Source organism: Sinocyclocheilus rhinocerous, unplaced genomic scaffold (genome assembly GCF_001515625.1).
Source record: "Sinocyclocheilus rhinocerous isolate Xijiao unplaced genomic scaffold, SAMN03320098_v1.1 scaffold1445, whole genome shotgun sequence".
NCBI lineage: Eukaryota > Metazoa > Chordata > Actinopteri > Cypriniformes > Cyprinidae > Sinocyclocheilus > Sinocyclocheilus rhinocerous.
Window position 1 is genome coordinate 259,030 of NW_015658652.1, and position 12,067 is coordinate 271,096.

Consider the following 12,067-nt stretch of genomic DNA (forward strand, 5'->3'; position numbering starts at 1 on the left):
GTGTGTGTGTGTGTGTGTGTGTTTTAAACGGTTTCAGTAAAATTTACATCATGCATTATCATGATGACCAATCATTGGTTACATTATCGATCACTACTCGTGCACATCCATATGCAGGCAGTGTTATGTTGTAATGCTTTGCTTAATTTATTTGGTTGTTTCAAATATTAATTAAACATCTTACCTTTGGGGATTTGAGGAAAGAATATCTAAAAAGAAAGAACAACCTTCTAAAAAGAACAATTACAAGAAAACAGATAAGAACCTTAAGATTAAGATTTTTTTTTTTTTTTTTTTAACCCAGGCCCTGGTCAATTCATCTTTTTTTAACCCAGCCCTTGGTCAATTCATCTTTGCATGTTATTCGAAGAAAAAAAAAAGTTTATATCCAGGTTATTGGATAATGTTAACCAGTAAACAAATATCTACTTCTGCAATCATACCTTCGGTCTGGCTCTATTCTTACTTTTCTTGGATCTTCATCACTTTACAGATGTAAAATTGTTGGTAAATGACATTTTATGTTAACTTTACAGGTAACTTGTGATTTATTTGCCAATATAGTGATCCCAAAAGTAACAAAAATAATATACACTCCTCCCATTTGCCATTGGTCAGATATAAATTTAGCCCCGCCCCAATCTAATGTCATTGGCTGAGCCAATTGGCTGTGCCACCGATTAATAGTATCCACATCATTTTTCAACACATAAGTAAGCTATTTGCTATGAATGTGCAAGACTTCTGATTTTATTAGCCTATAACTAGAAGAATAACAAAGTGCAGTATACAGCAAAGCAATTTGTGCAACAAACCAGTGTGTTTATGTTTGTGATGATAAATTAAAGTAATATGATAACAAATACCAAACTGCAATATCAAGAAGCATAATGGACTGTTTTAACACAGGTAAAATAACTAGAAGCAACTGACACCGAAAGCCTCGCACATTCAAGTTAAAAATGGCTGCGTCCGCTCTTACATTAAGAATATGGTGAACGATGAATATTAGATCAACAAATGCGCATTAAGAAAATAAAAGGTAACAAGTCAGTTTTGATTACATTTTAACTTTTAAACAGCCTAAAATACTCCACACAGCACTATGAATATCAATATTTCCAGGAAATAACTGGGGAAATGTCCGATTCAAAAATTTGCATCACCTGCTTAAGCATCAATGCTCATCTGTGCAAGCATATACACCAACAAGGTTGTAGCTACACTAGGTGAATTTTTATTTAGAATGAAGAAATCATCAGGAAAGGGATGAGGCTAGTTTCAAGCCTGCATTAACCACACGAGCAACACAGCTTAACTGCTGCACTACAGCTCTGACTATTGGTTTTTAAACTGAGGATTTTTTTTTTTTGCAGTACTACCATACTTCAGCATCTGTTTTCTAAATGTAATTTTCTAAATGTTTTTTCACTGTCATTAGCAGTGCTATTATATATACGAGTCTTAAGCCTCTAAATTTTCAGTGATCTTATAATAGTTTCAGTTTTCTCTATTAGTCCTGGAAAGCAGCTTCAATAATTGCCGAGCACACATAACACTCACTTGCATAACACATGCTGCTAGATCTACGGCTGACATACTTCAGACAGACGGGTCATTCTAGAAGGCGTTTTTCCAGACACCCGAGCGGAAACGTATGAGGCGCATTCAAGTTTGTGACAGTAAATTAAGCTCCGGCGACAAAAGCTGAAATCCGAGTCTCGTGCAAAGAGATTGCGATTAGCTTCCAGTGACTTATGTGAATCATCACAGAAATTGCTACATGTGTAGCGTGAAATGCGGGACACAATGGACGCACTGTTTCTCTCAGCACAAGAGACGTAACATGAACCTCCATCCTCTCTGAAAAGTGGCTCAAGTGCACATATTAAGGCCCCCTCCTTTCACACGAAGCCCCCTCTTCCAAAGACCACTTCAAGCGCAGAGGCTGCCTGATAGGGCCGAAGAAATCCTCCAGCAAGAACAAGGAAAAAATAGACACTGTTGAGAGGCAACATCAGGCAGGCCTTTCAGGGAAGAGAAAATAAATCAATATCATACAAAGATGTTCATTAGTGGTGTCTGCTAAGGCAAGAATCACTTAAATTACTGTTCATATTTAGGGATTGAAATACCCCCCGACCTTAAGAATTCAACTTTGGCAGAAGGGTCAATGACAAACAAGAGTGTCCAAAATGAAGGAAAGCAGAAAAAAAACTTTTAAAAAACTAAAACAACTGGTGTCTAGTCCTGGGAAATATAATCTATGTGTGTTTTTTCAATTGTTTTATAACAAAAATAATAAAACATTATGTCATTACTATTACTTAACATTACTCACAAGGTCTTCGAGAATTTTATTTAAGAGTTTTTAATGAGCTTTTTCTTTATTTTATTCTTTGTTGTATCCCCCGGATCTTTCTTTAATGTCCCCCCAAAAAATATCAAAATTAATTTTAATTCAGAAAAGTTCATTGCAGTGTTGTCAAGCCACTGTATATAAGTATTATGTATTTCTACAAAATTAACAGATCCAGACAAAAAAATATGAGCATCATGTCACTGACCCATATAACTCTTGCACTGTTTTCTGTATGATTAAAATCATACTTTGGGATGGATGGATGGATGGATATCTGATATCTGTCCTGTTGATGACCCACATAAGTAAATGACTAAAACTTGCAAAAAAAAAAAAAGTACTTTTAAAGGACTTTTATAAAATTTCATAGAAACACTCAGACAACTCTAGAAATCATCTAGTAATACTCTAGCAACCGCAGAACACTCTGGCAACACCTACAACACCAAGGTTTGAATATGAACAAGCAGCATCCACATGTAAAATTTTCTTCAGTTTTCTCTGCATCTATTCTAAACATCACCACAAAGGTGAGTCAACGCAGGGGGCTGCGACCTCACAGGATTGTGGGAGGCAGATGTTTCGGGCTCCAACACAAAAGGTCCTGGGGTCGAAAAGCAGACTGATGACTGTTATCAAAACACAACGGTGCGAAGAGCATTCATCACCTAACTATGCAACCAATTGGCCAACAAAGAAAAACAGTTGGTATTAAACACATCCATGTGAATCTTTTTCTTCCCTGAGATGAGTAATAAGGTCAGTTACAGGCCATGAGGTGCATTAGCATTGCTCAAACAAAACAGACAATGCCATAGTATACAAGGATAAATGGAGAAACCTCAAGTCTGACCTCACTCTAGCACAGTACCGCTGCTAATGGCAAATAGTCAGTAATTGATTAATTACCCAGCATTCAAAGGCGGCATTTCGTTCACATGTCAACCGAAGCAAACCCATCATTTGTTTTACTATTTCAATGTTTCAACTGCTATTTTTCAAAACGACTCCAGCTTTCAACTTACGATGGCATGGTGATCTGTAGGCCTATATGTGGGATTCTTCTATGGGTAACAAATAACTTCCCAGAGGAAAATTATATTGCTCAGAGGTTGCTCTTTCAAATCTAATGTGAGTTTTCAGTTATGAGTTTTCAGTTTCATCTACTCACCTTTTTATCACCAAATTCCTTTGGAGTATTACAATTCTGGTCTAAATCAATAAGCTAATAATAAACTCCATGTTATGGCCAATATTACAATTCTACACTATTGAGTCTAAATATGTTTAAAATAAAACACTAAAAAATTAAATCAATCATTTTAAATGCTACAATTCAGGCATAACAACACTGTAATGGACTGTATGAAAATGTGATATTTATTTATTCACGATTAAATTCAACAGTGTTATTAAATTATTCGTTTTAGTATTAGCTATGACCTTTGCCTCAATAAACTCCTAATTACTACTTAATATTTAATAAGGTAGTTGTTAAGTTTAGGTATTGGCTAGGATTATGGGATGTAGAACATGGCCATGCCATAACTACTGATAAACAGACAATATGCTAGTAATATGCATGTTAATAGGCAACTAGTTAATAGTGAGAATTGGTCCCTAAACTTAAGTGTTACCTTAATTTTAAGTGAGCGTTAGATGATGGCAAAGGTAATCTAAAAGTAAAAATAAGAGAAATAAGCATGCAAAAACAGGGGAAATGAGTATCAACCAATGCCAATATTAATATTGTGTGATACCGGATATGGTACCAATATACTGTGCATGCACACAAAAAAAATAGTCACAAATGAGACAACTAGTGATATATAGTACAAGTAAAAACCTTTCAAATTAATGAGAGCAGCAGTTTGACAAATTTAAACACAGCTAGAGACATTTCTGAGATTTTATTTCCTAGGTGGTTTACAAGAAACGCCACCTCCCTCATTTCTGAGAAAAAAAAAACTTCATAAATAAAACCTTCATTAACTGATGCTTCTATGCAAAATATGGAATTACAGTACATTTTCTTTCATTCTTGGCATAAAATAGCTTGGCAGCCAGCATCCCTCTTCAAAATGAATAGAGGTTGCATTCTGACACATCTGAACACAGTTAGATACATTGTTGAGGTATCTTCTGAAGATCTCGAGAGGAAACGTGTGAGATTACTGCAGTCTTTTTCTCAGTAGAAACATCTGGGAAACCAAAACGTAAGTAAAAGTCTCCATGCAATCTCACTGCTGTCAAGGAAAAACAACTGAGATTTTCCTTCCTAGGTCTGTACAAGAAATGCCACCTCCCTTGTTTCTCTGGGAAAAATTAAAACCTTCATAAATAGATGCAAAATATGGCTGAACACAGTTAGATACATTGTTGAGGTATCTTCTGAAGATCTCGAGAGGAAACGTGTGAGATTACTGCAGTCTTTTTCTCAGTAGAAACATCTGGGAAACCAAAAACGTAAGTAAAAGTCTCCATGCAATCTCACTGCTGTCAAGGAGAAACAACTGAGATTTTCCTTCCTAGGTCTGTACAAGAAATGCCATCTCCCTTGTTTCTCTGGGAAAAATTAAAACCTTCATAAATAGATGCAAAATATGGAACTGTAGTATTCACTTTTGGCATAAAAAGCTTGGCCGTCAGCATCCCGGGGGGGAGTATACCTGGTGAAATTGCATGGGAATAGGTGCCCAGACTACGAAGCAGGATCTCTCGAAACTCATTTGAATGTAAATTTGGCAGCTGTTGTTCCTGATCCCACTTTTAGAATACACAATGTCCAAGCCCACTGGAGTGAAGAAAAAGCTTTTCTTTCCCCCAACTGTGTGAAAAAAAACAGTCGTCCAGAGAAAAGCTAGAGTCACATTTCATAAAAACACCCAGCTACACTTCACATTTAAAAAGTAATGCCACAAAGCCCTGACAGCTGCCTAGCCATACCAAGAATGTGTCTCCTTCAATGAGAATTTTCCTAATATTAACCAAGTTTCACTAAAGAAAAGGAGAGCGAGAAAATTCCCTCATTCAGCAACTCGCAAACCCTCATTCAGCAAATCGCAACTGCTCAGTTGACCAGTCACCGTTCAGTAATTCTGGAAATGAAGAGCGCTACAGCATTTTTTCCCCTCTCTCCCAACTTTCAAGTCCAATAAAACATTGCTATCTTGACAGGCTGCCATTAGCCATACATACGATAAATCACAGCTTGACAGACTGCAGCTTCGACTAAACATAATGCTCCGGGCAAGCAAATACACCCCCTTCACCCTATGCACTCATCATCGCCATTAATAGCGTTCATGTTGAGAAGGTGAATGGGAAGGCTGCGTTCGTGAAGCCCAGCTAATGCACCAACTGTACCGAGTGACAGTGATTTATACGCCGTCTGAGAGGGACAAAGCAAAGCTCTGATAGTCTGAGCATGCGAAAATTAGCGGATTCCTCCCAAAACAAGCAACCGTGACAATAAGCTTCATTTACAGTAAGATCTACTCTTCCTGTCAGAGCGACACACCATTTAAACAAACAGAGGTGGAAAACAATGATGTATTGCTTTGACAAAGGTACTGTAAAGTCACAAGTGAGGCCTTTCTGAGAGCTAATTATTGGATGCCATGGAAGCTGTTGGTCGTTTGTCTTTGCAGGATTTCAGGAAAAGCGTTTTATCAGGTAATTATCACAATTAAAAAAAAAAGCCATGGTAAGGACTTTTTAAAAAGCATGTTTATCTGTTGAAGGGTGTTTTCTCCTTGTTGAACTATTTTGTCTATTGTTAACTGAAATCCATACTATCTGTAAAAGTATAAAATCATTGCATTCACTTGCATTTCTAAAGATTTCACATTTCTTGCATTTACATTATATCATATTTCTTTATTATTTCTTACTAAAATAGTTTAGACTTTTGTTAACTCAAACCAACAGTATACTTACAAAAAAAGAAATATATTATTCAAAGAACTTTTTTTCTTCTTCATTTTAGGCAACTTTTCTAAAGATTTCACAGTTTGTTGCATTAAAGAGTTTGCATTTCTAAGCATAAACAAACTTTTGTCAAATAATCCACACTATACATACATTAAATAAACATACATCAAAATAAAGATGCCTATCTGACACATTATAATTTGAATTTCTAGGGAATTCCACATTTCTTGCAAGATGATTGTGAACTGAAACCTATACTTATAGATTAAAAGTTATACAAAGAAAGCATTTTTCCAACTTTTTTTCCTAAGTGTAAACATTTAGACTTGTGTCAAATAATACCCATACTATATGCACATTAAAAGAAAGATGCCCAATTTGATACATGATCATTTGCATTTCTAAGGAATTACGCATTTCCTGCACCAGTATTTGAGCTGATCTTGTACTGCTATTGAGTTGTCCTCGCTGTCTGCACATAAAAACACGCCTTTGACATATTTAGCTTAGAGCTTCCAAATCTTTTGAACAAAATCAAGTAGGAGACAAATGACACTTTTATTTTTAAACAAACTAGCTTGCAAACTGACAAGTGGCCATTAGGACAAATTGGCGTTTATGGTTTACGTGTAGCAATTGCTTTTAATCTTGGTATATAGTGGGGGTGGTGGTATTTACAGCACTATAAACTTGCACACAATAAAACCCTAAATGCATTAGCAGTCAGTGACGGTCACACAACTTTCACATTGATCTCAAATGGAGTGAGCACAGGAGTGAGGTCACAACTATAATGCAGTTCATTGATCCGATATACGTTTGTTCATAACTGTAACGGGGCTGACGAGACGTGAGACGTGCGGATCCATGTGCGAGCTTTATTAAAACAGAAGAGGTCAGAAACACAGGCAGGGTCGAACAATGGCAAACAGGTATAATGAGGGCAAGACAGAAGAGTAATCCAAAACGGGCGTGGTCGATAAGCGGCTAACAATATCCAGAGGGCTTGACACGAGGGGTATCCAATAACAATGCAAAGGTCCAGGCAGGGGCAAACAGTATACGAACAGGGCAAGACGAAAGAGGTAATCCGAAGTAAAAAGCAATAATCAGAAGACGAGGAAACAGACAAGGCAAGACTAGGCTAAGGCTATCGAAGGGAAACAGGCTCCGTAGAGTAGCTATCGCTAAGAGAGTGATAAACGCATACAATACTCGGCGCTGTGACTTGACTTGACTCCTGACGATCCACTGTAACTTGACTTGCCTCATGAAGAACAGCTGTGGCCTGACTGGCCTCATGAAGATCAGCTGAGACTTGACTTGACTCATGAAGATCAGCTGGTAGTGTAGCTATCACTGCTGGCGATAAGCGCATACAATACTCGGCCGCGGGAAGGGATCAGAGTGAGTGTTAAATAGTGAGTGAGTGATATGAAACAGCTGTGTGCAATCAGTGCTGTGTGCAATCAGTGCAATGAATGATGGGATATGTAGTCCGGGGTGATATGCAACAGTGTGTAGTGCGAGAGTCAATGAAAATGGAAAGGGTGACCTCTGATGGCTAGCAGACGGAAGTTCATGGACCGGATACGTAACAATAACCACCCCCATGTACTACAAAAAAAATTTTTTCCTTATTTCATTACCACCCAGCAATGTACTTAACTATAGCTTATTGAAACACTACTAGACTGTGCTGTCGAAAGGATTTGTCACAGAATATCTGAGTTCTGGTGACATTCTTCATAATCTGATGAGAGATCTCTGCTTTCTGCTTCTAAAAAACTTGTCATGATGTCAAAAGCAAATGTGTCTAGATTGATACTTCATGAGTTTAAATTGTTTAAAAGTAAATCATACACCGGTTTTTTCAGTGTACGCAACATTTTAACCCATACAGAAGGACCCATGACTGTGTAACTTCATGTTGCTTGCATCATCAAAGAGAACTGCAAAAATAATGACTCTCATGGCAATTCATACGTCTTTTAATATTTTGGTGAATTGGTGGCGAATTCATACAAATACTTACATAGGCCTACTTATCTCATCATAAGAATCTCATTCATAAAATCTGTTTGGTACAATCTGCTTACAACACACTGAGGGTTAAGTTTAGGGATGGACCTTAATGCCACGTTTTTTCAAAAAAAAAAGTAAATTTTTCATACAAAATCGCCAACTTGTTAAACAGTTTTCTCCTGAGATCTGGGTTGGTTTTCAAACTGTTTTCTGCAAAATCACCCCTTTTCTGCTATTGGTTGGGAAAACAGATAGCCACGCCCCAAATTCACATGATTGGTTGAGCCAATATTGCTTTGTTAGGCTGCTTGCTCAAACAAACAGAGCAATGTTTAAGACGAACTGAAGAATTGTGGACTTGCAAGAACAGTCTCAAGACCCAAAAGTAGGCAAATGGCCAAAAAGCAGTCTGACGTTTCTTTCTCACTATGGGTGTACCAGCTTATGTTTCTGATCCGTGGTTGAGCAAGAAAAATGCTTCACTGCACAAGAGTCTTGTGAAGACAGTGATCAGATGTTTGTAGCACTGCAGGGATAAAGAGACTTGGCAGGGGTGCAATTCTGGGGCTCTTTAATAAGAGGAAGGTGCAATGAGCAACACTTCACACACTGTGTGTCCACCTTCCATTGATGTCTACACTCTTTCACAATAGCTCAGCTATGAAGCCTTATTACATGAGAGACTCCGCATCTCGACTGGAAGAGTCACTGGGGAGCTCAAGCAATTCATTGGTTTGTTTCCATCATTGTTTCATCTCACTGCGGTTCCTCAGATGGCTTCAAACAAGTCAGTAGTTTATGAAACCAAACCAAACCCACAAAAAATAGCTTGGACCATTAGAAAATAGGCATTTTGATGAGTTCATTAGCAAAAGTAAAAAATATCCGAAATTATGTAATCTTATATGGCCTCACAAATAGTCCACATGCAAGTTAATTCTCATAAAGATTACTCTTGAGGAGTAAAGGAACATTGCATAATGTAAAAAAAGAAAATGATTAGAAGAAGATAAAAGAGTAAAGAAATTAGTCTTATGTTTTTCTTCGTTCTCTTTGTAAGGGCGAACAAAGGGAGAATTGCCTGGGCATTTCTTTTCATAGAAATCACTTGTGTGGTGACCAGGGTCCTCATCAACTTGGACCATGACAACGGGAGAATACAGGGCCGTCCTCGAAAGGTCAAACCAATGGGGACCCACCAACTTCAGACTCATTTAGTACCGCTTCACAACACCTCACGGCACACTACAGGACTTGGGGTCTCTCGAATTTAACCCCATGAAGCTTGTTATCCTTAGGCTCAAACACCGGCTTACAAAATTTCACATGAATTAATATCTAACTTTATATGCCTCTGAAGATGAGTTAACAATTATATTTGGTTATTATCTGGTATTTTTTCAAGTCCAGTAGCCCCAAAAAGAATCTTGAACTCTTAAGATGCACTTAAAAATAATCTAGAATTTCAAACCAATGGAATTTGTGAACTAACTTAAATTTTCTGTATAATTCTGCACTTTAACCAAATGGTTCCTTGATCATTTTAGTGAATGTGTGAAGTCAGTTCTCCTCAAGTTCACACAGGTGTTCTAGCAGAGTATCTACAGGTCTAGTTCATCACATTAACTATGAACATGTTCCACTAATGTTTGACGACGACGAAGTGCACAAATACCTCAGTATATCATCAGTTTTTTTTTTTTTTTCCCCATTTAAAACCGAACCATTTTCTTTTGATACATGTTTGGCTTTAATGTGTGCTGTCTTTCCACCATTTGGTTTGATATTGTTATCTAATGCAATGCCATGCACATCTCCCAAGAGATTTTGTGTATATTTTATGTATACTGTGCAAGATGAAACATCTCTTCTATCAATCTACTATACATTTTTCAACGACCCTTCTGTTGAAAATACTAGGCTGTGTGTATGCGCATGTGTGCTACTGAATAAAAAAAAACACGTTTAAGATCTCAAAGCATTTTATTCTCTCCCTCTCCATGCTTGCTCATTCCTCAAATAGAATTAATGTAAAAATGACAATTACAAAAAAAAATGTAAAATATATCAAATAAATACTGGTAGCAGTTCATATTTTAAAGTGCAGCTGCATTAGTATTCTCAGTCCATGCACAATATTCAGACAATATTTGCTATTTTCCCCCTAAAATACAACAGCAATAGCCATGAACTCCCCTCACAACGAACCCTTAGACCCCAAATAGGAGGGTGTTAGAGAGTAGGAGTAAAACTGGAGCTATAAATGCCCATTTGCATCACAGGATCAATCTGGAAGCGCAGTATCCCACTGCCAGAAAACACCGCTAACAATCCTACCCTAGAAAGCCAAACACTGTCTTCTCTATATCCTTAAACTATAGCCATCCATCCAGATTACACCCCTGAGTGAATGATACAGGGGTAAAACATGCAGCGGTAAGCAGGTACACCCTCGGCCCATTAATATGGGATGGATGTTGAGTCCAAATGCTGGAAAATGCCCAAAATGTCCCAGTCAACGAAATCTAACTTCTATTTAAACAGTTAGACCGAGTCTAAAAAAAGATAGAAATATGAATCATTCATCCTTAAGCAATAATTCATGGTTTTACATGGTAACAGAGTGCAGCCAAGCCCTCTTTACTTTGCACTGCCCTTTCATGCTGCAAGTTTACAAGCTGCTCCATAATAAATAACAGAGGAGGCTGCGCGTAATAGTATCAAGCATCCTCGCGCACTGCCCAAACCAAACGCTCCAGCTGTTTCTGCAACCACACGCACTTTTCTCGTGAACATGCATCTCACCATTGCTGAAGAAGAAGGCGTCTATCCAGCTTCTTGCAGGTTACGGTCGCTTTTCCAGAAGGTGTTATGCTCTTAATATCGGTGTCTCATCATCATGATCTCCCGTTTGGAAAATGAATAGAAGGGAAAATGTCCAGGGCGCCGCATAGAGAGAGAACGAAAGAGCGCGCGCGCGAGAGAGCAGTGCGCATGAATAAGGAGAGCCGTGTGTTTTACTGCGGAGAGCTGGAGAGCGAATAGCGTCCGTGTGCTGTAGTGCTGAGTCCGTGCGCGCTTGCAGTGGAAAGCAGTGCAGCAGGCTGGAGGCTGGAGGGAATGCCGAGGAATGACAAGTGGCTTCCACCGTCCACGGTCGGCTCGTACCATGTGTGCAGACGAGAGGGGGGTATACGCGAGAACGCGAGCGCTTTTTACGCGGGCTGATAGTAGCTACGCTGGAAACGTGTTAGTAAAGCATGCAAAAAAAAAACTTGTGTTTGACTGAATGCAAGCTGCCTTATTAGTTACCTTATACTATACGACCTTGTTGTAAAATATTAGAAGTAAATCGTATAAATTAACTTACAATTTACGAAGAAAAATGACTATTTTTATTAATAAAGCAATATATATTTACAACAAAATATTGATAAAATTGTTTTTGTAAATAAAGACTTTGTAAAACCTTGCGGTTTATTAAAAAATGTCAGTTTCCTAAAATCTGCATAATAATAATAATGATGATGATGATGATGATGATGATAATGACATGGTGACATGGAGTGTTTGTTTTGTGTTTGTGATTTGACTTTGTTTTTGTTTTTTTAATTGTTGCAGTTCCTTTGAAGTCTTTTATTATACTGTGCCACTTGTTATTCTCAGAAGCCTACATTTTTACATTAGGTCTATCAAACATTTAATAGTTAAAATAGACTGGTGTATTAAAAACGTTTCTTGCCCTCA

At 37.7% G+C, this 12,067-nt stretch overlaps 1 protein-coding gene across 1 annotated transcript in view; it reads right to left on the minus strand.

The window, feature by feature from the left end:
- Positions 1 to 11,469, minus strand: part of LOC107722800 (teneurin-4-like) — a 243,647-nt gene extending 232,178 nt beyond the window's left edge. Inside the window, exon 1 of the mRNA XM_016531280.1 lies at positions 11,126 to 11,469. The gene's annotated coding sequence lies outside the window, so the exon portion shown is untranslated. The remainder of the gene's footprint in view (positions 1 to 11,125) is intronic.
- Positions 11,470 to 12,067: the final 598 nt, after the last annotated feature.